The sequence below is a fragment of the Bactrocera tryoni genome, unplaced genomic scaffold (genome assembly GCF_016617805.1).
Source record: "Bactrocera tryoni isolate S06 unplaced genomic scaffold, CSIRO_BtryS06_freeze2 scaffold_25, whole genome shotgun sequence".
NCBI lineage: Eukaryota > Metazoa > Arthropoda > Insecta > Diptera > Tephritidae > Bactrocera > Bactrocera tryoni.
In genome coordinates this window covers 27,847,155-27,873,383 of record NW_024395977.1, presented here as the reverse complement: position 1 = coordinate 27,873,383, position 26,229 = coordinate 27,847,155, and the positions used below count along the sequence as shown (strand labels likewise).

At 36.0% G+C, this 26,229-nt stretch overlaps 2 long non-coding RNA genes across 2 annotated transcripts; one reads left to right on the top strand and one right to left on the bottom strand.

Annotated features, from left to right (window-relative positions):
- Nucleotides 1-15,860: 15,860 nt before the first annotated feature.
- On the bottom strand, nucleotides 15,861-16,374 carry LOC120780523. Its single transcript, XR_005705892.1, has 2 exons — nucleotides 16,135-16,374; nucleotides 15,861-16,065 (listed from the first exon to the last, which is right to left on the bottom strand). It is a non-coding gene; the product is annotated as an uncharacterized LOC120780523 (long non-coding RNA).
- A 9,545-nt stretch (nucleotides 16,375-25,919) lies between these two features.
- Nucleotides 25,920-26,229, top strand: LOC120780893. The gene is made up of 3 exons (XR_005705955.1): nucleotides 25,920-25,959; nucleotides 26,052-26,083; nucleotides 26,138-26,229. It is a non-coding gene; the product is annotated as an uncharacterized LOC120780893 (long non-coding RNA).

Here is a 26,229-nt window from a genome sequence, read left to right as displayed (position 1 = left end):
CAGAAGGCTGTGGCACAAAGCAATCATAGTCCAGATGTTATTTTGTTCCACGCATCTATCGGACCATATAATCAATTTTCTAATTTGATCAGTTTCCAGAATACTGAATTTTGATGTAATGTGTTTCCAAATACATGAAGCTATTTCAGCAGTTCCTCTTTTAGCAATCGTTTCGTGCCATGTGTACATATCGACCGTATTTTCTGAGATATTATGGACAGCAAAATTATAATTGGAATACTGTCGCTGATAAAATACATCAGAATGTGTGAGATTCGGTGTGAAAATCACTTGCTGCATATCGACACATATGACTACGGTATTTTGTGAATTTTTGCCAGCGTTGGAATTATCTCGAAGTTGAGCATATGCTTTATTTGCTTGCTCGTGATGAGCTGTCGCCAATTTTTGAATATTTTCAAATCGTTCCGTATTTTCAGCGGCAATCATATCAATAAAATACTTGTCACAAACCTTGCAAGTATCACTTCTTGGGAAACCAAATCGTAGTTTGTGTTCTGTATGAAAAATGTGCTTATATGTGTTGTACGAAATTTGGGTATCCGGATATTTAACTTTGTATAACTCGTACATTGTTTTAATATTTAAATAGGGGTTAAGACAATTTTTTCGAGATGTTGAACGACCATAGTGACTTTCTTGGCTGGGAAAGCTTACTATGTGTTCACCAACGCTCAGTTTTTCCTGTTCTATGATTTTGTGGGGACGATTTTCATGTTTTCCTCGCTGATCATCAATGTTTTTCCCATATTTTACTTTTTCAACCAAAATTTGAACTCTGCGCTGCGTTATCTTCATATTTTAAAATAAAAAGTAAAGTAAAAATCAACGAAAAACAACAACAAGAAAATATTTACCTGAAATGTGTGACAAAACATTTTTTTGCACACTCTCTCTCTTTTTCCGTTTGAAAGCACCAAAAAAATAAAATACTGTTGTATTTCGTATAGAACTCCCCTCTTCAACTCTTCTTCTTTTAGGCTCGCTCAATTCAAGAAGTGAGGATAGAAATAAACATTGCTCGTTATAATTTTAGCTATAAAAGTTATCAAAAAGGTTCTTCATTTGTTCATTATCAAGTTTTGCACAATGGAAATTACAATGGCAATCAAAAACCTATTACAAAATAGTTCAAAATGTATATGAAATAAAAATTATGTACTTAAAACGCTTTTCCACTATACCTGCTTTGGGACATTTTTTGCTGGTATAACTTGTTTTTTTCTATTAATATAAGATTGCCCACTATTTCTTAGCTTTTTATTATTGAAATCTTTCCAATTTTCTAAATTTATTTTCCTTTTTGAGCCTCTAACACACTTATCAAGCACACGAGAACACTCACTTTTTGCCATTGTACACACAATAAATAAGTCACTTGAAACGTTATTCCACTGAGTCCTTGTATTAAAATGCGATTTGAATACGAACAAGTGCAATAATATGACTAATTTTGATTTGGATTGATAAAAGAGAGCCATTATAACAGTAATCTGCAAAAAAAACGGTTTTGAAAAAATTGTCGCTTACAACGTTATTCGCGAACATGCTTCAATTGTTCTTTAGCAAACAAGAACAAGCAGGATTGCTTACAAAAGCAAATCGATCTCTTTAACGAGCTCTCATTTGCTTAAGAATATAAGCATAATCAGAAAGACATACTAACAATTCGTGCATACTTATGTTAAAACAGCATTGATCTCTTCAACGAGCTCTCACTTGCACAAAACATAAGCACATACAAGTCCAAGTATTAGGGTGTACCTAAATACAAATCATACGGACATCAAATATTTTAATTAATAAAAAGCGCGGTTTTTAATACCAATTAACAAATCAAATATATTTTCGAACTAAAATATAAATAAATAACATTATTTTGCAAAAATGGTTAACAACAACAATAATTAAAATACACCTGGAGGAGCTACCCGCTCAAAACAAGTTGTTAAGTTTATTTCACAAAGTGACAGTTTAACAAGTTACTGCACTAGATTTTCCTCTTCACCGATTCAAGACTACTCTGAATCGGCATTAGAAATCAAAAAGGAAAATCTCGATAATTTTTGGACTCGCTTCCAAGCGGCTCATGACGACATAGTAGATTCTGACGATTCAGATCTACCCAAAAATTTTAAATCATCGGCCTACGCTATTTTTGAAAACTGCTTAGACCAATATGAAGATACAAAAGCTATAATCTACGATCAACTAAAGCTCATTAAAACAATTGCACCTACTCTCCACAGTAGAGTAGAGCTGCCACAATTAGACAGTCAAAAGGCAAGTTCAGGCATCCACCTCAAGGTGCCCGCATGTGACACAGAAATATTTTATGGAGGTTATGAAGAATGGCCGTCCTTCCGGGATATGTTTACAGCCGTTTACATCAACCATCCACAACTATCAAAAGCACAAAAAATGTATCACCTCCGATACAAGACAAAAGGTCAAGCAGGAGAAATAGTCAAATAGTTCGCATTAAATGACGACAATTTCAATTTGGCTTGGGAAGCTCTAAAAGCTAGATACGAAAATGAAAGAATTCTGGTCGATAAGCAAGTAACGACATTAATGAACTTGCCAAAAGTTAAGAAAGGAACAAGTGTAGAATTCATCAAACTAGAATCCACTGTTTCAAATTGTTTGTCGATTCTATCGACACTAAATATTCCCACAGACAGCTGGGACCTACTCCTGGTAAACATTTGCACCGCCGCATTACCAGAAAAGTCGTTACTTCTATGGGAGCAATCCCTCTCATCACGAAAAAAGTGCCCAACGTGGCAACAAATGAAAGATTTTCTCACCACCCAATATGAAATTGCGGAAAGGTTAGAAGAAAAAATTATCAAAAGTAAGAACACTAAATACGACCAAAATGGAAGCTTAAATAGACCGCAAGCTAGAAGCAATAAACATTTAAACAAAAGCTTTTACAACACGCAAACGTTCACATCAGAACAAAGAAAACAAACGTCATGCGAACTATGTAAAAGAGGGCATAAACTTAAATCTTGCGAGAGGTTTAAAAGCTTAAAAGTTAACGAACGAAATAATTTTGTCAGGTCAAAAAGACTTTGCACAAATTGCCTGTCACATGCGCATACATATACAAATTGCAAAAGCAAATTCAATTGTTTATATTGTCAAAACCGACATCATTCAATGCTTCATTACAGCACATATCCAATCTCACTCCAAAGAAGCGGTTTTACAAAAAGAACCACGGGCTTAGTTGCAAAAGCAAATCCCGAAGTCCACACACAAAAAGTTCAAACGCTGCACAGCGAAACACAAAATGGACTAGTTACAGAACTAGTTCCCACCATGCCAACTAAAGTTGAGTATAATACAAACAGATACCTTAATTCACAATTAAGGAAATTTCGAATGTTAAGGAAACTGCCCCCCATAACAAACAAAACTCCAGAAGATCAGTATTGAGAAGACTTCTCTAAAGCCACAACTACTCGATCAAATAATGGCCAGTACATCGTACGACAACCAATAGAGCCACAATTTTCCAATACCCCACATAAAGGTAGAAAAAGCAAGGTTCCTAACCTTTCGACCCCGCAGGATGGCTTTAGCCAATAATGATACAAAAATCCTGCTTAAAAATTTCAAACTATGTGGCGCGGTACTAAACGTCAAATTAATGCAAATGTACTTAAACAGAAAATATAACAAAAATGTTTCCAAAAGTAAGAAAAAAAAAATTGCTCTTCATACAATATTGCCCCACAGAGGCATAAATTTTCAAATAAATTAAATCTCAAAAACGTTAAGGGATCACTATGTTCCCTATGCGATACATTGACGCACCTGCTCTTAAGCTAAGGTCGCTCTTATCACAACTATCCAACCGCTTCTCATATGGGTGGGTTATGGGAATCAGCTATACAAAGCATCAACTTAATTATGAAGAATTTTTTACTTTATGAATAGGAGCCGATCTCTATTCACGGCCATTCTCTCGCAAGATCCCTCTAATTTCATAGTCCTAAATCTAGGGCTAAGGAGTACCCACTCTGGCTATATCTGAGCCAGGCATGGAGTTACTATCCTTTATAAGCCGATAACATAGAAAAGGCAAATAAAAAACAACCGGTATACCAAATCAATAAAATTAGAAATTGTAAATAACCGCAAATAAAACTAATAAAAGCAAACAACGCATATACATGTTTACTATAACAATGAGTCGGATAAAAACGCAAAATATAGGTCCGAACCATACGCACCTAAAAGTAAATAAATAACAAATATTATGTTTTAAAACCAAAGGCATTTTCAGGATTTACGAGTACAGCATGTATAATGCGCTCTCGGCAACTCCACTAGCAGTACGCCGAAATACATGCAATAGCATATATATATAAAACTAGGCAAAATATTCGCCTAGGGGGCCCAGGATGTTTAAATGAGTTAAGCATCCACCCCCTCTACTCGGTAAAACTGGCGCATCCTAATGCTACAGTGCAATTCACCATATCGCAACACCAACTCAACTCACCACTGCTGTATATCAACCCACTCATCAAAAGGGATGGACAAAAAAGGAAAGGGCTCACAATTCATTGGACACAATTCGTCACCTGAAGTTCGCCCGTCAATACATCAACATTCGCTTAAGCACTGCGCCGGGTCGACACCTACGCTTCTATACCCCGATTCTACTTTGTAACTTCGATGTGCGGAAACTTGATCGTCAACAAAAATTAAATCACCTTCGACAGTGTATTCTCGCCGCCCCGCTTGTTGGCCTTTAATTTTATTAAAATTAAAAGTTAAAACATTTTTGATATGAAAATTTATAAGTTCCGTAATTTATATTGTCAAAATAAAACCCAAATATATTTTTATTTAAGAGCGTGTGTTCACACAAATTTTGTATCTAGTTAAACACTTAGTTTTAAATCTCTTCATAGAGAATTTGTAAACAGTTCAACAAGGGTCAATGTTTGCTTCTTCACAGAGTCTCTCAAAACATGTGTTTTTGCTACGGGTAAATGCCGACAGTAAGAGCTTCTTGTAGCTTTTATAGACGTTATAGACGACGTCTAACTCAATGACAATGCATTTTCAGAGTGGCAATTTCTCTTCTTCTTCTTCTTCTAGCCGAGTTAACAACAGCGAGCCAGTCGTTTCTTCTTTTCGCTACGTGGCGCCAATTGGATATTCCAAGCGAAGCCTGGTCCTTCTCCACTTGGTCCTTCCAACGGAGTGGAGGCCTTCCTCATCCTCTGCTTCCCCCGGCGGGTACTGCTTCGAATACTTTCAGAGCTGGAGTGTTTTCGTCCATCCGGAAAACATGACCTAGCCAGCGAAGCCGCTGTCTTTTAATTCGCTGAACTATGTCAATGTCGTCGTATATCTCGTACAGCTCATCGTTCCATCGAATGCGATATTCGCCGTGGCCAATGCGCAAAGGTCCACAAATCTTTCGCAGAACCTTTCTTTCGAGAACTCGTAACGTCGACTCAGCGGTTGTTGTCATCGCCCAAGCCTCTGCACCATATAGCAGGACGGGAATTATGAGCGACTTATAGAGTTTGGTTTTTTCGAGAACTCGTAACGTCGACTCAGCGGTTGTTGTCATCGCCCAAGCCTCTGCACCATATAGCAGGACGGGAATTATGAGCGACTTATAGAGTTTGGTTTTTCGAGAGAGGACTTTAATTTTCAATTGCTTACTCAGTCCGAAGTAGCACCTGTTGGCAAGAGCAATCCTACTGTTAATACTATCTACAACTTCAAAGTTATGACTGTCAACAGTGACGTGAGAGCCAAGTCGCGAATGCGACAACTGTTTGTTTGATGACAGGAGATATTTCGTCTTGCCCTCGTTCACTGCCAGACCCATTTTCTGTGCTTCCTTGTCCAGCCTGGAGAAAGCAGAACTAACGCACGGGGGTTGAGGCCGATGATATCAATACCATCACATGACTCCATCCTCCATTTCCTCATTCCACCAATATATAGGCCACCGCTTTTTGTGATGTGTTGTTATACGCATTGTTGCACCGCATTCTGTGACCAGTTCCTTTCGCACTGCAGATACAAAGTGAGCGGCGTCATCACCCGTCGGCTTAAATGCACTCCAGGCTAGTTTAAACAGGTCTGTGTCAAACTCCTGTTGCTTCTAGCTTCGTTTTCGGAAAGTGTTTCTGCTAAGGAGTTCCGGCTCTAGAGAACAAAATTTGAGCTATAATTGCTGATCACTATTTGTGAATATGTTTATCTCCGCCCAGTTAATGTATTATATCTGCTGAGCGAATAATTTTTCTTAGAGGCTTCATCATCTCAAGATATTTATGGCAAGTCGTGCTAAATACTGAGTCCTCTCCTTTGCAGAGCATATTGCTCGGAAGTTTTGTGCATAACTTTACGAATTTAACACTTATAGCATGGGGAGGCGAGTTTTTTCGAAAGCGATAGCTCGACCACCCAATCTTTATTTTTCCCAGTTAAGGTAAGGCTTTAGCATCTTGAGCACGCTTGCAAGCACTATTAGTGTGCCACTACGGGTTTTTTGCAGACTCTTGCCATTCCATACCTTCAGAGTTTGGATTCCGCACTCCCTTTTTAGTGCTGCGCAAATTTCTTCGGGAGTTGTTATTTCGTTCAGGTCTGTGCATGTAATCGTACCGTTGTGCGTTTTAAGCTATGTCGTAGCCATCCGCTCCCTCCAAGGCGCTCTGGAAATATTTGGCTTTCGTGTCTGGGTTTGAACCCAGTTTCTCAAGTCCGCTACCACTTTTTATTTTTCTCAGAATATCTGTATACGATGCACCATCTTTCTTTCTGAAATAATGGCATGGTTTGGCTCCAATTTACCTTTCCATTGGTTTGTTCTTTAACCACGTATACCCATCTTTCATTTGCGTTTTGAATAGTAGTGGTATCCTCTTGAGTTATTTTTGCTGCTCCACTATACAATAAGTGCGCCCTTTTACTTATATTTTTAAGCTTTTTTGTTGGTTTTAAAAAATCTGATGCCTCTCGCATTCGTTTTGGGGTATTATCATCTCTATCAATATCATCATTCTTCTCGATGGATTTTCGAATTTTTCCGAATTAGCGTGTAATAGGGTGGGTCGATTCCGGACTTTTTTCGATTCGGGATTTCTAATAGTGCGGAAAAGTTGCCTTAGTACTTCCTGATTTCAATAAAACTTTTTGTTTTGAGATCGGATTGCATCTTCAACCCCAACTCCGGCCTTGAAATTTCGGAAATTCGCCTAAAATCGTGAAATTGTCTACCTAGTGCCAGAAATACGCATCTCATGGCAAAATGTATAAAACAAAAGTTATTTGTCACGTCATTTGCTACCGAAAAATTTAAATTTAGACAGAAATGTCCTGTGTTTGGCATATATCCGTGCAATCTCTCTGAGTCCCAGTTACCTACTTACCAGGATGTTCTTTTGTGTTATCAGTTTGAAAGATTTCGTATAGGGCGACTCCGAGGCGACAACTATGAACCTAGGAGTAAAGAGGTTACAGAAATAGTTCCAAAAAGTGTTGAAAATACTTTCAAAAAGTCATCTATTCCGATAGTTTCACACACCAGAGTTGTACAAATGCTCACCACACACCATAAGAAATTTCTGACTCTTAAACAAATGTTTTTAAGGAACCCAATAGGTTTGAGCTCTAAAAGAGACGACTTTGTCTCTTCTGCCGGAAAATTATTTGACATCGCTGCTTGTAAATGCATTTATTTTTCTTCTTGCACTTGTCCCAAGGAAAGGAAAGTTCCTATCAATGAACAACCATTTCTCTTGGACCAGAGAACCAGAAGAATTGGTCGCATTGGAAGTGTTGATCTACCTGAAACAAAAAAGATTACAAAGAAAATTGAACGTAAAGAAAAACTTTCAAAACGTCATTCAACATCAACACTTACCAGAAAAGTATCAGCTAGAACACCTGACCATTCAGATCAGCCAGACTCTCATACAGACGACAACAATGTAGGTGCGTCGCACATGGATTCTTCCAAAAACAATGCTGATGACGAATTTTCTCTTCCATCCTCTGAAACCAAACAAAACACACTAGTATTAGAACACACTGCTTTAGCTGCCCAAAGATTTGGAGTAAGTGATAGAGCAGCGGCCTTAATTGTTTCATCTGCTTTTCTGGATGCCAAGAAAGCAGGTTTGATAACAGAGGATCAGGCTAGCTTTGTCACTGACAAATGCAAGATTAGTCGGGCAAAAAAGTGTTGGAGTTAAGCTCCAAAACACCGAAAGTATTGACTCTGTATATGGGCTGTATTTTGACGGCCGCAAAGACAATACACTTACACAAGTCAGCGAAGGTGAAAAGTACTACCGCGACACTGTCAAAGAGGAACATATTTCTCTTACAGCGCAACCTGGTTGTCATTACTTTGGCCACGTCACCTCTCCTTCCGGGTCAGCTGAGGTTATTAATCCGACCCAGCTTAGCACAGACCAAGCTTATCTCTATAAAATATCCGAAGCTGTTATTTCCGGTCAATGTTCCTCAGATTTAGCGTCGATGCATCCAGGTAACATGTGCAAATCTCGCTGGCTCACCTGTGCGAATAGAATTCTGAGATTATACATTTCTACTGACAAACCAACAAAGGAAATAAAGATTTTTGTCAAGTACATACTTACAGTTTACTCACTTTTGTGGTTCTCAATAAGATTCAACAGTTCAATCAAAGATGGCTCGCGCCTCGCGCCTCTCTATGCTGCAATTCAAAGGTCGAGAAACTTACCTGCTAAACTGCGCAAGGTTGTCGATTCATCCATTCAACAGAATGCTTTCTTTGCTCTTCCAGTATGATGACTGACGAACGGATAGAAGTCAGAAAGTTGGCCCTTGACCGTCTTCTGTCAGCCAGAGAAGTAGAGTATGACACCGTAAATGGAAGGGTTAGATGTAATAAAGTACCACAGCTGAATTTCAAAGCTAATAATTATTACGATATGATTAACTGGAAGACTATTACCTTGACTGTTCCACCAGTTCTTTGTTCAGTTTCTAACGAAGAACTCATTAAAGAGGCTGTCGGGAGACACTGCAGAGGTATGGAAATTTAGTGAACTCCCCTCTCACACCGTGGCAGTCGAGAGAACCGTCAAACTGGTGACAGAGGCATCTTCTAAAGTTATTGGCCCCCAATCTCGTGATGGTTTTATACGCCCTACATCGAAATCTAGGCAACAAGTGCCAAAGTTTAGTACAAAATCTGATTTTATCAATAAATTTGACACAGATTCAGACTAAAACAAGCCTGACATATGGTTGGTTGGTTGGGTTGGGTTTGGGAGGAACCCGAAGAGCAGCCACCTACACGCGGTGGGTTCTGGGTGACCAATACAGGTTAGCTGAGAGCTGCAACAATTTTCACCTTGCGCTGTGGCCCGCCGCCTTTTCGCTCGTATCTCGGGAACGGTTCGTCCTACTACCATTTCGGTAGCAAATGACGTGACAAATAACTTTTGTTTTATACATTTTGCCATGAGATGCGTATTTCAGGCGCTAGGTAGACAATTTCACGATTTTAGGCGAATTTCCGAAATTTCAAGGCCGGAGTTGGGGTTGAAGATACAATCCGATCTCAAAACAAAAAGTTGCATTGAAATCAGGAAGTACTAAGGCAACTTTTCCGCACTATTAGAAATTCCGAATCGAAAAAAGTCCGGAATCTAGTCCTCATGCCTGCTGTAAACGTGTATCACCAATCAACCATTCGAAATCCATTTTCTGGTTATATAAAGTACATATATACAGCCACAATCAATAATAATGGTACTGTTAATCTTTGCACTAATTTTTCACTTACACTTAGTTATAACATAAAGTCTACATGGAGTCCAAGCGCATTTTCCTATTGAGATTACTAGCTGCACTGTATAATATGCGATGCGTTTTTTCTTGCTTTTCCATCTTTGGTATATCGCGTTGTATGTCGCACTACAATGTAACGCCACATGTAGAATTTTTACATGTTATTCATTGGATCCATGGAAGATGGAGTCATGTGTAGAAGTTCACGGAAACGAGGAAAGTTCTCTCAACGTCATTCACTTGGGAGTGGCCACAAACGATTCTTTTACATATGGCTCAAGCAGCTCACGAGTGAGAAGGCGAAACAAATCCACAGGATAGCGACTTTTGGACTCGCCACGTAAGAAACACTATGAAGGAAAAGGAGAAAAAAGCTTCGGTTAAGTGACCCCCTTTTTGATAACGACCATGGCAAAAGGATTACGATTTGAGGGTATGCAACTGGGTCCAGTCCCTTAATTGGAAAGGTGCCGCTGCCCAGCTGGTTGATGTCCTCGCTAGAGTGAAGGCTGACATCACCGCCGACCAAAAAATGCCATGGATGCCTGAGGCGAGTAGGTCCTTGTGGTATTTACTACAGTGGCCATATAAAGGAGCAAAAGTTCGATGTAGGATTTCTGGTGGGAAAGAGATTCCGTCGCCGCATCCTTTTATTCACCCCGGTGAATGAACGCCTTCTTCAACATATCTGCTGAATTGCGCCAACGCCCCGGGGGAAGAAAAGGACGATGTAACCATAGATGCCTTCTATGAATGCTTGGAGCGTACCTAGGAGAGCTGCCCCCGCCACGATGTCAAAATCGTGCTTAACGACTTTAACGCCAGGGTGAGCAAGGAAGGTATCTTCGGCACAACAGTCGGTAAATTCAGCCTCCACGAGGAAACATCCCCAAAGGCTGATCGCCTTCGCCGGGACCCTAATTAAGGTTATCTGTGGTACTATATTCCAGCATAGAAAGATTAGCAAGCTACTTGGCTGTCTCCGGATCGAAAAGCCACCAACCAGATCGACCATGTTGTGATAGACGGAAGATACGTCTATAGTGTTTTAGACGTGCGTACGCTCCGAGGTTCGGGAAAACTTTAGTATACCGTCCCAGAATTTCGCGAATGAAATTGGTTTAGTGGGATAAAGGAAGTTCTCCAGATCAAGAATATATATAGTTATAGCATATTTTTTTGATTTAAAATTAATTTTACACTTACATTTTTAATTTTTATGTTCACTAACACTTCATTAAATCGTTTGTACACATTTTTTTACACTATCCTGAAACGGTATTCTAAAGCCGACCCCGAGGTCTTAGCATCGACTCGGACCACTACCTTGTTGCAGCCAAGATACGCACCCGCTCTGCGCAGCAAAAACCGCACGTCAACAAACACAAGGATGGTCCAACGTCGAGGAGCTGAAGCTGCAGAGCTAAACCGAGAAGGTACCATCTTCTATAAGAGCGTACAGCTGCTGGCGTATGCCGATGAAATTGTTATCATTGGCCTTAACAACCGCCCCGTTAGTTCTGCTTTCTCCATAATGAATAAGGCAGCAAGCAAGGGTCTGGTGGTGAACGAGGCAAGACGAAATATCTCCTGTCAACAAACAAACAGTCGTCGCACTCGCGACTAAGCAACCACGTCACTGTTGTCAGCCATAACTTCGAAGTTGTAGATAATTTCTTCTATCTGGGAACCAGCATCAACACCAACAACAACGTCAGCCTCGAAATCCAACGCAGAATATCTCGTATGAGATATATGACGACATTGACATAGTTCAGCGAATTAAAAGACAGAGGATACGCAAGCTCGTTCATGTCGTCCGAATGGACGAAAACACTCCAGCTCTGAAAGTATTCAGCACAATACCCGCCGGGGGAAGCAGAGGAAGACGAGGAACAACTACGCTGGTTAGATCATTGGATGAAAACACTCTAGCTTTGAGAGTATTCGGGCTAGTATCGGCTGAGGGAAACAGAAAAAGACCTCCATTCTATTGGAAAGCGAAAAGAAGGAACGACTGGCGCGCTGTTTTAAGTTCGGCTAACCGTGTAAGCGATATCTACGCCAATAAAGTAGAAGTCAATTTCACTGACCAAATTTTTTTTGAAAGAATTTGAATTTTAAAACTCCTACCAAAATGAAGTTGGGTTGAAAACCGTAATAAGAGCAATTGCAAATTGTAATTGCAAGAGTATATAGTCGAATACATAAAAAATTTACACTTTTATCACTTGCCAATTCTGAAAGCTGTTTATATAGTAACATGCAACATTTTTTATGTAACTTTATTAATTTTTGTGGGTGTTTCCGTTGTAAATAAATCAAGGATTATTTCATTAAAATAAGTCTCTTAATTTAAACCAGCGAAAAGGAAGTACCTTGCAAGACGGAGGTAACAGATTGCATAAACACACTGAAACATTTTCAGCTGTTCACCAACACTGTTACATTTGCTGAAATTTTCAATTGAACGCGTAAGTAAGATAGAGAAAACCTATCTGTAATATTAACTTGCTAGAATAGGAAAGACGAATACCCAATTTTTCAAAGCGGTAAGCGCAGTTTCTTTTGGATTTTAACTTAATAATTTCATATTTTATAATTAATTTATTTTATATATACATATATATATAATTAATTTCTTTTATATATAGAAAACGGAAAAGCTGAAAGAAAACGTAAGCATTATGATTTGTATGTATGTTGTCTGCATAATTAAATTTTTAATATTACAGAAAAACTGTTGGAGCATTTGGAAGTTTTGTAGAATTCAAACATAACAATGCGAATTACCAACAATTCATGTGGGTAAGTTATAAATTAATTTTACATAAAAGAAATGCAGTTACATATATATATATACATGTGTATATGTAAAAAATTTAAAATCTAAATTGACACAAATTGAAAATGATTTAAAATAGGTGATTTTTTTTAGAAGTAACGAAAGGATAACAAATATACTAACATATCGAGGTAACAGATATCCTTTTTACTGCTAACAAACACGCTAACATGTTTATACGTAAAAAGGTGAGAAACTGCTAACTAAATAATACTAACAGGAATTTGGGTAACGAATAATTTTTGTTATGCATAACACATAGGTAAGCTATGCGCTAACAAAAGTATTTGTTACCCTTAACAGACTGTAAAAAGATTTGATAAGAAATGTATGTATTTTGTAGGAACAAGACAGCATCCGATATTTGCCGTTGGTTAGAGCAAGAAAACGATTTAACATCAAATGGCTATGTGTTACTTTTTTCCACTCTCTGAACAAAAGTAACAAATATTTTAACATATGCAAAAGTGAACAATAATAAGCCACTTACACATTTGCTAATAGATACCCGTCTTGCAGGGTAGTAGAGATAAAGAGCTGCCCAACTCTCCTGTCACTGGAAATGTGAGAGCCGCTCACCTACCGAACTTTGACAGTTGACTGGATTGGGTAGGTTTTGACATTTTGCAATTGGAATGACTGCAACGGCCAGATTGAAATTATACCAAAATGTATGTAAACGGAGGAATTTGTTTCCGCCTTTCAAGATCACTAATGAAAAATGTGAAACAATGAAATTTGCAATTTGATGCATAGTAGCATTAATTTTCAGTTACCAATGATTAAAAACATTTAATAATTGAGAACTAACAGGCTTAATTCACCTTATTAAGTATTGAAAGATCAAAAGTCAGTTGTTTTAATATACTATAAGAGCATAAAACAAGACTTAAGTAGTTTCGCCATATATTAAAAAACCGATGTATAATAATTTACAATCGTAGTAAATGTTCGGTATTTTAATTTAAATGCCCAAAAATTGTTACTTTCTTCGATCTGGCCATAATGGAAAATGTTATAAAAAACGCTTATTTTGAGGCGCTCTCACACTGGAATAAGCTGGGCAACCCATTATCCCTGCAGGGTAGATTTAAAATTGAACTAGGAATAGGAATATTGCAGTGTGGAACTCCTCAAAATTAGCTCTTTTAATATAATATTCCATTGTAGCCAGATTGGACTAAATAATAATTTTTGGGCATTTAAATTAAAACAGCCAACATATATTACGATTGAAAATTATCAAATATTGCACTTTTAATATATGGCGAAACTATTTAAATCTTTTCTATGATTTTAAGGTATATTACAACAATTAACTTTTAAGCTTTAAATAGTTAATGAAGTGAATTAAGCCTTTTAGATCCGAATTAAATACTTATAATCCTTTTTCATTGAAAATTAATACTACTATGAATCAGTTTGCAAAACATTTCATCAAATACATTTACATATTGCATTTTCTTTACTTTTCATTGGTTCACATTTTTTATTAGCGATCTTGCGGCACAAATCCCTCCGTTCACATATGTATATTTATACCCTGAACAGGGTATATTAAGTTTTCCACTAAGTTTGTAACACCCAGAAAGAAGCGTCGGAGACCCTATAAAGTATATATTTAAATGATCAGTATAATCTATGTAATCACCGAAGAAATTGTTCAGATCGGTTAACTATAGCATATAGCTTCCACACAAACTGAATGATCGAAATCAAATGCTTGCATGGCAAACTTTCTCATTTGACGACATACTATATCTGCACGAAATTTGGTATGAGTTATTGTTCATAGAGGCACAATTCCGATTTCTTTGGCGCCGCGAAGTCCTCCTGATTAAAAAATATACAGGGTTGTAGGTACCGCAAACGCTTAGTTTACGAGATATTCGACCTTAAAGTTCAAAAATTCCCAAAATTCCAACATTATAAGAAGCTATTTCACCACGTTAAACACACCTTACTCAAATTTTTCACCTCAAATTAATTAAACTAAACTATAAACTTTTAAATAAATCCGCATTTTACAATTTTAGAAGATTTTTTACTTAAGAAATCTTTATTTTAAAATTAAATTTTACACTCGTAGTGAACATCATTTGTGTGCTAAAAATTACGACGAAATGGAGCGCTGCCATGTGATGATAAGGCAATTCGCTGAAATTCCTCCTTTTCGCAAAAATTTCTCTATCCATGCATATGGATATTTTTTTTTTAATTTGTTAATCAAATAAGTAATGTATACCGTTTACAGTATAAACACTCTTTCCATGCATATGGATATGTTCTTTATTTATTTTAATAAACAAATAACTAATATTATATTGTAATATTATATATTATTGCCACCTAAAATACAAAACAACGTACTATCAAAAATTAATGGAAATCGCTGACAGATATAATAACCAAACTTTAACCATTTTATAACGAAAACTGAAATTTTGTTTCTATATGAGTGCATGATAACCAAAAACTATAACCACTTTAACCACTTTATAACGAAAACTCAATATATATATTTTTTTATTTCTAACGCAGAAAGGAGTACAGATAGTACTTCGGTCACCCCGGGGTATTCGCTAGACCAGGGTTTTTTTTTAAAGCGGGGCCGAAGGCCGCCAACCCAACCGCCCTTGCAGCCACCTGCTTGGAGCGGAACCGCCTCCTAGGAACATCAAGTGGTTTTTCCATAACTACGTCGACGACATCGAACAGTACGCCGACCGGACTTTGGACGCAACTAACTTCCGAGAGGTACTGACCGACATACACAGTGGAGGTATCAACACCTTCACCGACTCCCTTCCAGTGAATGGCGTTCTTAGAGTCAAATCACTACCCATTGCAGACGAAGAGCTCGAGTTATCGCGAGTGACTCCTTCGTTGTGGTTACTGTAGCAGGTTAAACTCCTACTTGTCGAGAATATATCCCTACATATCCAATATATGTATGTCCTGCATGCAATGTGTCTCCACATGACACTGGCCACCTCTGTGCATGCCCCGCCAACCCCACACATCAACTCATAGGCCCCCTGTTTTCTCTCCGCTGCGACACGACATAATAAAGAAATTATAACGCTATGCCAATTATTATTAAAACCAACATATGTACATCTCATCTTCTCGAAATATTAAAAATTACACTACGAAATATGATATTATTACGAAGGTAGTATTTTATTTTTGAGTAAATTTCAACTTAATACACTGGAACTTAAAAAATACTCAGTTTCATTACTCAATAAGCTTTTTGGCTTTAAAATATCTGCGTAAATATAAAACTTGCCATGTAGCTAGACCAAGTAAGCAACACATGCTAAATATGCTAAAAAATAGTACACGACTATTGGTTTTCTCTGGAAATATTCGAAAATTGGATGTCAAAACAAGTGTGAACTAGTAATAAAAAAAACATTTGAATTTACCATTTGTATCCCTCATTTCTTCCTCCCGTTTTCTCATTAACGCAAAATCTCTGACAATTGAGTCTGATAAGTCTTCCAATCGTTTTAGTTCCACTTCCATCGGTTTGAGCTTTGCAGCTTCTTGTATCTAAATAATTAAAATAGCCCGTTATTATTATTGGCTTTATTCAATTAAAAGCGTTAAATAACAATTGGATATAAGTTTTAAACGAAGGAAAATGTGTAATAATAAATTAAATTCTTATAATGATTAAATGGACAAAATTTTATATATTGGGATATATGAGGTAAAATTCAAGATTTAAAAAGAATATTTTACATTAAAAGTACGGCATTTAAATCGATTTCACTCTTATTCAGCGCCAAACCATATCATGTTCAGGAAATGTGCATTAGCCTTCATTAAAATAAAACACATATTGATTAGCAAAAACGGGCATATTTAAAGACACTTACATTGGGACCAAAAATACCAAATTATATTTAAATGTATTTTGATAAGTTGGTAGGACTGTCCTTATTGACTATGCCAAATAGTATGAGCGCGATTTGTCACCCAGTTTGTTTACAGCAGCTGCTTAAATCGGTACACCACAATAGTGTAATTTTTAAAATTTATTAAAATATTGAACAAAGAATTGGTTTAAAATTTTGTATTTCTAACAAAATTTCGTGTGCGGAATCGTTGCGAATGTTCGAAAGGCTCAAGGTGGTTCAAAAGCAGAAGCCTACGAGTAGTACAAATACTTCAAAGATGGTCGAGAGATCGTTGAAGACATGCCTCATTGTGGAAGACCTTCGACCTCATCAAAATATATATGGTGCTTGATAATCGTTTTTCTTATATGAAACGAGTTCTTCTTCAACTCGTAGTGATAAGGCTGAATTTTTTTCAAAAAGAATACGATTGAGACCGAATTTAAAGCCAAAAACGCAATGAATACCATCGATCAACCACCGTATTCACCAGGTTTGACTCTGTATGATTTTGTCTTGTTCTCCAAACTGAAATTGCTTCTCCGTGGGACCCGTTTTCAATTCAATTTCCGGGTACTTTTGTGCCACATTGTATATTGGGATTGTGCGAGGACATTTACAATTGAAATTATACTGTAGTATATTTGAGCACATTTTCCGCTCAATTATATTTAGTTGTTATATTTAGCATATAGAGAATAAAAATAATAATTACAGGTAGGGCGGGGTTAATTCGTAGATCGATTGCATACATTTTCATTACTAAACTATAATGTATTCAACATTATACGTTCACTTAATTTTATAAAAATATGTTACATATTTGCAGATATATACGGTATAACGCTATATAGAAGTACTTGTATGTATCTGAATAATTTATCAAAATAATTTAAATTTTAAGTGTGTTTAAATCGACTGTTAATAGTAGCAATATCAATTTCCAACAGGATAACGACCCAAATTGCACATCGTAGAGTAATTTAGGGTATTGTGATATGGGTTGGTAAAGTGATATACCAGCGTATTTTCTAAACTATGCACGTCTGCACAAGAATATTGTCATGAGTCATTTGGCAACGGTAAAAAAGTGTTACTGCAAAGTAGCGGATGACACACAGCGCTTAGATTACCATCAGTGTGCAAAAACATTTTCAGCTTCACAGTCGTCAATAATTTAGCGTGCTCTTCAAAAGAAGATAATTCCAAAATTTGTGTAGATTTTTAACTTCTTATATTTTAATTTGGTTACTGGTAAATATATTTAACAAATTTTCAAGTATTTATATATTTTTATGTAATTAATTACTATGAAAAAATTTTTAATTCATAAAAGCTCTAGTTTGGGTAATGTGATATGGTAATAGTTTTTCAATGTGATATAGTATATCACATTAAAAACACATTATATTATATTAAACAAATAACGTATTTAATAAAAACAATGAAGTAATAACATAAATTAAAACCATAGGTAATGCGAAAAAGGGGGAAATTCGTAAGTGGAATGCAAAAAACATGAAAAAAGCAATCCAAGCTGTTAGAGGTGAAAAAATGGGAATATTGTTGGCGTCGAAAACGTACGGTGTTCCATTTGCAACTTTGCAAAGAGCTGCTCGTAGTGATAAAAAAGTCGATGATGTTTTAGCTACGCCATTAGGCCGGAGACCGGTCTTTAGCAGAGATGTAGAATTAGAGCTGGTAAGATATTTAAAAGATATGGAGGCAAAATTTTGGGGGCTTACTTGTAGCGATGTCCGCTCGCTTGCTTTTCAAATAGCAAAGCGCAACAATATTGTGAATCCATTTTCTATAACGAAGGAATGTGCTGGAAAAGATTGGTTGCGCGCATTTCTTAAAAGACATAAGACTGAAATAAGCATACGCAGTGCTACTGGAACTTCATTAGGCAGAATAAAAGGCTTCAATGAGGAGAACGTAAACAAGTTTTACAGTTTACTGGAAAACGAGTATGAAAAGTTTAAATTTCCTCCAAACAGGATTTGGAACGTGGATGAGACAGGAGTGTCTATTGTGCAAAGTAGGCAGCCAAGAGTCTGCAAAAGGCAAAAGACAAATTGGATGCATGACAGCAGCTGAGAGAGGATCTCTCATAACAGTTGTAAGCTGCATGAGTGCAGGTGGTGCCTTTGTTCCACCGTACTTCATTTTCCAAGAAAGAAACCTTCTCCGCTTTTAATGAAACATGCTCCACCTGGCTCCGATTCTGCCTGTCACATATCCGGATGGATACAAATTCCAATATTTACAATGTGGTTTGACCATTTTATGCGGTTTACACATCCTTCTAAGGAGAACCCAGTCCTTTTGATCTTAGATGGTCACTATAGGCATACAAGAAATATTGAAGTTCTTGATAAAGCTCGTGAAAATGGCGTTATAATTTTATCCTTGCCACCCCATTGTACGCATAAAATGCAACCTTTGGACAAATCCTTTATGGGACCTCTTAAAACTTACTATAATGAGGAAATAAGACGATTTATGCGTGAAGAAGGCCGAAAGGTGATACAATTCGATGTTGTAGAACTCTTTGCAAAAGCTTATCTTAAAGTTCAAACTGCGCAAATAGCGATTAATGGGTTCAAATGTACTGGGATTTATCCATTTGATAAGAACAAGTTTCAGGAAAGCGATTTTATTCATGAAAAACATCAAGCGGAAGACGCACAAATCAGAAATGAAAGCGATTTAAAAGAACCGATCGCTAGCACAAGTAAAGCAGCCATGCAGCACTTAATCACGCCATGGGAGATCTCACCTCCACCTAAGCTGATACAGAAAACTAGCTCGAGAGGTAAGCGTTCAGAAGCGACAATACTTACAACATCACCATATAAGGCAGCGTTGGAAGTAAGCATCAAAAATGCTGAAAACCGCAAAAAGAAGAAAGGCGTGAAGCGGGCATTAATACGGGGAAAGTAGCTGGGAAAATACAACGGTTAAAGCAGACTAGGAAAAGTGCATCAAGCGAGTCGGATAAAAGTTTGATATTACCCAGTTCAGACGAGGAATGTTGGGCAGAAATTCCTTCTACTAAGGATACCGTCTGCGCTTTTTGCAATAAAACCTTTGGGGCAGATGGGGAAGTCATGACTTGGACTCCATGCTTGCAATGCGACTTAGTTTGGGCACATAGCAAATGCCTACCTAAACGTCAGGCAATATTCGTTTGCGAGTCTTGTGAATGACTTTTCAAATATTTTACTATGTATACCAACTATTACAAATGCTTACATACTTTATTGAATTTTTATTTGTTTCTTTTATATAATATCATTTTGTTTTATTTTCTGTATAAAATATAATATATGAAATTTGCTTTAAATAAATGAATTAATTTAATTAAATAAAAACCATAATTTCTTGGTAATGGTTTGGGTAATTTGGTATGGTATATCATATTAGCCGATGGGGTATATCACATTACCACCCCATTTTTACAAACCGACGTTTCCGACTTTTTATAGTTTTAAACAAATATCTTCCTCAAAACTGAACAAAATGCAATACTATTTCGGAATATGTTGGGAAATTAATTAATAGCATCAATAGATAATAATAGAAATTATACTAGTATCCTCTTCAAAATGTTGATTAGTCATCGAAAAAAGTATGCCCATATCATAATACCCTAAATTACTCTATCTTGTACGTGAAGGTTGTAATGGAATTGAAAATAACTTCATATGCCCCGCAATCACCAGACATTAATCCTATTCAACATATCTGGAACTTATTGGAAAACCGTATTCGAAAACATCGAATTTCATCAAAAGAGTGTTTAAAAACTGCTTTATGGACTTAGTGGGTCAAAATATACGGAAAAAATACCAGAAATTGAGTGGACAGCATGACACGACATCTGGGGGTAATCTTCTTCTTCTTAATTGGCGTAGACACCGCTTACGTGATTATAGCCGAGTTAACAGCGCGCCAGTCGTTTCTTCTTTTCGCTACGTGGCGCCAATTGGATATTCCAAGCGTAGCCAGGTCCTTCTCCACCTGGTCCTTCCAACGGAGTGGAGGTCTTCCTCTTCCTCTGCTTCCCCCGGCGGGTCGAATACTTTCAAAGCGGGAGTGTTTCCGTCCATTCGGACAACATGACCTAGCCATGACTCTGGGGGTAATAATTGCAACAAAATGAAGGCCAAGAAAATAATAAATGCATCTAAAATTATTGTAATTATTTTTGATTTATATAAATAATCAATAGTATATGTAAACTTTTTTGATATAAATTAGGCGCATTTTTAACTTTAGAATTATTATTTTTTATTTGTGTGAAAAATTAATATTTTGATATGCTATATTTAATGTTAAATATACATCTTTTGAAATGAATAGAACACAAAATGTATTCATTGTATATGCGAAGTAAGCGTGTTTGTAATCCGATTTCGCCAATTTTTGTACTAAATATTTGTAATATATGCACTAAATTACCAATAAAATTACGTTACGCCCACATTCTAATTTTTACAAAGACATATATACACTCAGTCCTTTTTTTACGCGATCTCTTTTTACGCTATTTCACTTTAACGCGGTTATTTTTGCAGCGCAAATTCCTTTTTTTCGTTTTTTGCTTGGTCTTAAACTTGCAGCAGAATTGGAGAATTATTTTGTAGCAAATGATACTGATGCCGAACGTGCACGAATTTTTCAAAAAGAATTGAGTCTCTGCATGGTTTTTGTTTTGTATTTTTTATGTTGTTATGAATGAATAAATCCTAAGTCTGAAATTTGAAACTTATTGTATTGTTTTTGAATATTTTTTTGTGCGTATATTTTGTTATACGCGATATTTTTTATATTCGGAACCAATTCGTTAGTTAATATTGGAAAACTAACCATTTTTACGCGATTTTTATTTACGCGATTAGTGGCAGAACCAAAACTCGCGTAAAAAAAGGATTGAGTGTATTATCTCACGAACCAATAGAACTTTAATTCTGACAGCACATTCTCATAATAATCATAATCGGATATGTCGAAAGCTGATAGAGATGCGATAACGACGAGCCGAATGCAAAGTTGTTTTCGATCAGCGCTGATCGATTTTAGGTACCCCAGAGTAAATGTGAGATTCAGTGCTGAATTTCGTGCGTTCTTTGCTTTTAGATTAAGAGCGCGTTTTCTAAATATTGTTCCACCGCATTAATTTATGGCACAGCCTTCAGTTTTCCACAGAACCATTATATGGGCAGCGGGCGTAGCAGAATTAAAGCTTTAGTGGTTTGTGAGAGACATTGTCAAACTATAGATGCCATCCCCTACTTCGATTAACGGTTTTTTGAGAGCAAGGCGATGATCTGCTTCTTCCCATCCGCAATATCAAACTCCATATCTGGAATTTGAAGGAACCTGGGGTTTGGTTTTTTTGTGTTTTTACTCAAGTTTACATGGAAGACTGAATGTCACTCTCCGGATTGGACTCGATTATTTTAATGTACACTAGATTGCTGCACAAGTGCACTTGAAATCACCGAAGCAACAAGACACATTTTGCTTTAACTTTGGTTAATAACATTTACAACAATGTAAATGTTGAACTTGAATAGCAACGAAGGCAAAAGACACAAACAAACACGACTTGTTCGGTTCTTTCAACATAGCAAACTGTACATACTCTGAGGAAATGTTAGAAAAGCATTTCGATTTAAATTTTTACAATCGAAGTGCACTAAAAAATTTATACAAAACTATAATATATAATGATAGTATAAATAAAATACGCTTACATACATATTTATAATTTTATGAAAGTACTTAGTACTTTTTTGAAAAATGTTATATTTATAATAACACAAACATCCAACATATTTGATGTTTATTAAAATGACGTGTATATTTACATATAACGAGTGAATGAATCTATTAGCATAAACTTGATTATATATTTATAGCAATGTGTAAAATGGTTCTTACCATGGAATTTTTTATAAAATAGCATATCTTGAACTTAAATTTGATAAGTAAACCAATAATTAATAATAACAATACGCACAAATATATTAGGGTATGAAAAATGTTTTGTTGCACTCATTGCCATGTGACTTGATTGCCTTGCATCCTGCATTATACACTTGGATATCCTTTTTGCACGGTTAACAAGGACAGTAAATTACTAGTGCTAAAAAATCCGATTTTCATACAAAACTCACTATTAGGACCAATTTAAAAAATAACCCGTGCAAAAAGAGAAAACCCCGTAAAAAATCTCCTTTTACGCGTAAATCTATCTATTCGTAATAATAAAATAGTATTAATAAGTTTCACACTTGGGTCTAATTTGAGGAAATTATCTTCAAGTTCCGTCGTCAGTTTCAAACTCGTATTACGATAACATGTTCTAAAAGAAATCTGTATTTATGTATGGAATTTAGAGTTTATTGCAAAAAAGGACATGATTAAAATAAAAAACCCCGTGCAAAATAAGTAAAAACTTGTAATGAAAAAGTAAATAGGGGTGAACAAAAAACCGTCTAAGAAATATTCGTACAAAAAGGAGATCAAATGTAATTTTGAAACAACAAAGCTTGAAAAAATGTCAATTTGTTGCTCAGTGCTCACATGAATTAATTTGCTTGATGAGAAGGAAACCTTGCAGTGTTGTGTTAAACGAACGAATGACTTGAAATTCGCTTTATGTCGACTTGTGCAGCTGTCTATGTTATTTATATACATTTTTAAAATTTATTTTTACATATTGCTCCTCTGCCGTAGGCCTCCAGCGCAGCAAAAAGTATAACACCAAGGTACAAACAATGAACACGCTGTTGTTGAAAAATCCTTCATATTTGGTTTTTAAGGTGGCAACGTTCGTTTTCCCCAAATTTTTAAACACCCTAACCTTTTCAGCTATGAAAATGCTAAGTAATTCTTAAATTAACTAATTTAACTAAAACCCGAACAAAAAAAAGGAAATGTGAGCTTATTTCAATGTTTAAGAGGACAATATTGCGATTTTTTGGCGTCGCGATTTGATGGTACGGATGGATAGAGGAACACCCTTAGATTAAAAAATGTATATGTAAATATATATCCATCTCAGACTTGTAGTTTTCGAGATATTTGTATTTAAATTTCAAAAATGTCTGAAAGCAATACACGCTATTTCACTATGTTTAACTTAAATTTCACCCATTTTCCAATTAATATATTTTTAATTACACTGTACACATTGAAATATATTTAAATTTTACAATTCTTGTCTATTTTTTAAGAAAATAAATATACTTTAAAAACTATTAGCGCACCTATAGTTTCAAAAAAATTGTGACTTTACATTATTTCTTCAAGTAATTTTGACAGGTGGTTACGCATTGTGAATGATCGACATTAGAAGAGCAAGAGAGAATAAATAAAGAAAGTAAACTTACATATTAATGCATTTGTGTAATAACATAAATATTTTCATTGCTGTTTAGGGAATGTTGTTGATGATTGGTAAGTTTTATACAACATTTCAAAAGTAACTATACTTCAGAATAGTGGTTTTAACTATTTTGGGATGAATTTAACGATTACTTTGAATTTCCTTCAAGAAACAATTGTTGATTTCATGTTTCTTCGCAAAACCAGGTTTGCCATACTCGCATTTTATTTAAAAAATAGGGGTATTCTCTTGCTCTTGCAAAACCCTTGCACGGCGCAAGAATTGCATATATTTCCTCTTGGTGCACCGACACAACAACAAACACACGCAGAAAATTATTTGCAGTGGCTGTAAATTATGTCAGACCAAAACCCATGTATATTTGCGTGCAATGTCACACAAAAATATAATTGCAACCCTGTTTTAGTTGTCATTTTACATAAAGACAAGGTAAGTTTTAAATAGATTTTATAATTTCTATTTAAATTATAAAGATTTGTTACAGTTTTTTTTGTTAAAAATGTATGAAGAAAGTGCGCCATTTCACAATAGCCATGCATAACAGTCATTCACAATAAATTGACCGCATCAGCCGTTCATATATCACTAGATTCTGCAATGGGTGCTCTCGTGCACTTTGTGTATTTAGGTATAGTATTTTTGCAATCTTGCAAGAGCAAGCGAATACCCCTAATGTATTAAAAATTAGTACAAGATTTCTTTAGAGCTGCATACTAGCACAAGTAAATTTATCGCAGGAAAGTTTCTTGACCGTTTCTTAATGGTCTTTTTATATGAAATTTTTATATTTCTTGAGAGCTGGATACAAAGCTTTAGTGCAGAAAGAATTTCGACACAAAAGAACTCTGATCATCCCAGTGTTGGACAGACCAGAGCTATTTTTTTTTGAAGCGCAGCCGAAGTCCGTCAGTGCAGAAAGAAGTTCGACAAAAAGAAATCTGAACACCCCGCCGTTGGACCGACCAGGAAAGTACTTCAGTCACCCTGGGTGTTGGCTCGACCAAAGCTATTTTTTTAAAGCGCGGCCGAAGGCCTCCAACACAGAAAGGAGTACTATGCAAAAGTAATTCAGTCACCTCGGGTATTGGCTCAACCAGGGTTATTTTTTTAAAGCGCGGCTGAAGGCCGCAAACGCAGAAAGCAGTGCTCCGCGAAAGTACTTTAGTCACCCCGATATGATATAAACTTTATAATATTATCAAAGAGTTTTACTTTTTAATATTACTATTACTAATTTAGTATTTAAAGGTTAGGTTACAGCCCTCAAGTAAATGCTCAAGAAAAAAATTCCTTATTTCTTCAGCTATAGTCAAGTAAATTTTACACATTATGAATGATGCACATTAGAAGAGCAAGAGAAAAGAAGCAAAGAAAATATCCTGCAAGACGGAGGTAACAGATTGCACAAACACATTGAAACATTTTCAGGTGTTCACTAACACTGTTACATTTTCTGGAATTTTCAATTGAATGGGAGATTACGTAAGTAAGATAGAGAAAAACTATCGTCATTCTAAACATATTGTAATGTTAATTTGCTAGAATAGGAAAGACGAGTACCCAATTTTTCAAGAAGAAGAAAACGAAAAGCGCAGTTTATTTTGGATTTTAAAAAGGTAAGTTTGTTACATGATAATTTAATATTTTATAATTAATTTCTATTATATATATATGTATATATTATTACCCTGCAAGACGGAGGTAACAGATTGCACAAACACATTGAAACATTTTCAGCTGTTCACTAACACTGTTACATTTTCTGGAATTTTCAATTGAATGGGAAAATACGTAAGTAAGATAGAGAAAAACTATTGACATTCTAAACATATTGTAATATTAACTTGCTAGAATAGGAGAGACGAATGCCCAATTTTTCAAGAAGAAGAAAACGAAAAGCGCAGTTTATTTTGGTTTTTAAAGAGGTAAGTTCGTTACTTCATTATTTGATATTTTATAATTAATTTCGTATATGTATATATTTATACTATATATGTTATTAATTTCTTTTATATAGAGTAAACGAAAAAGATTAACAACGAGAAAAAGGTAAGCATTGTGAATTAAATGTCGTGTGTGTAATTAAAATTTTTAATATTACAGAAATCATTTGAAGCGTTTGGATGCGTATAACAAAGACGCACCATTCAATTAGCCGCATCACCGGTGACTTGGAGGACGAGCATTACGTGGAG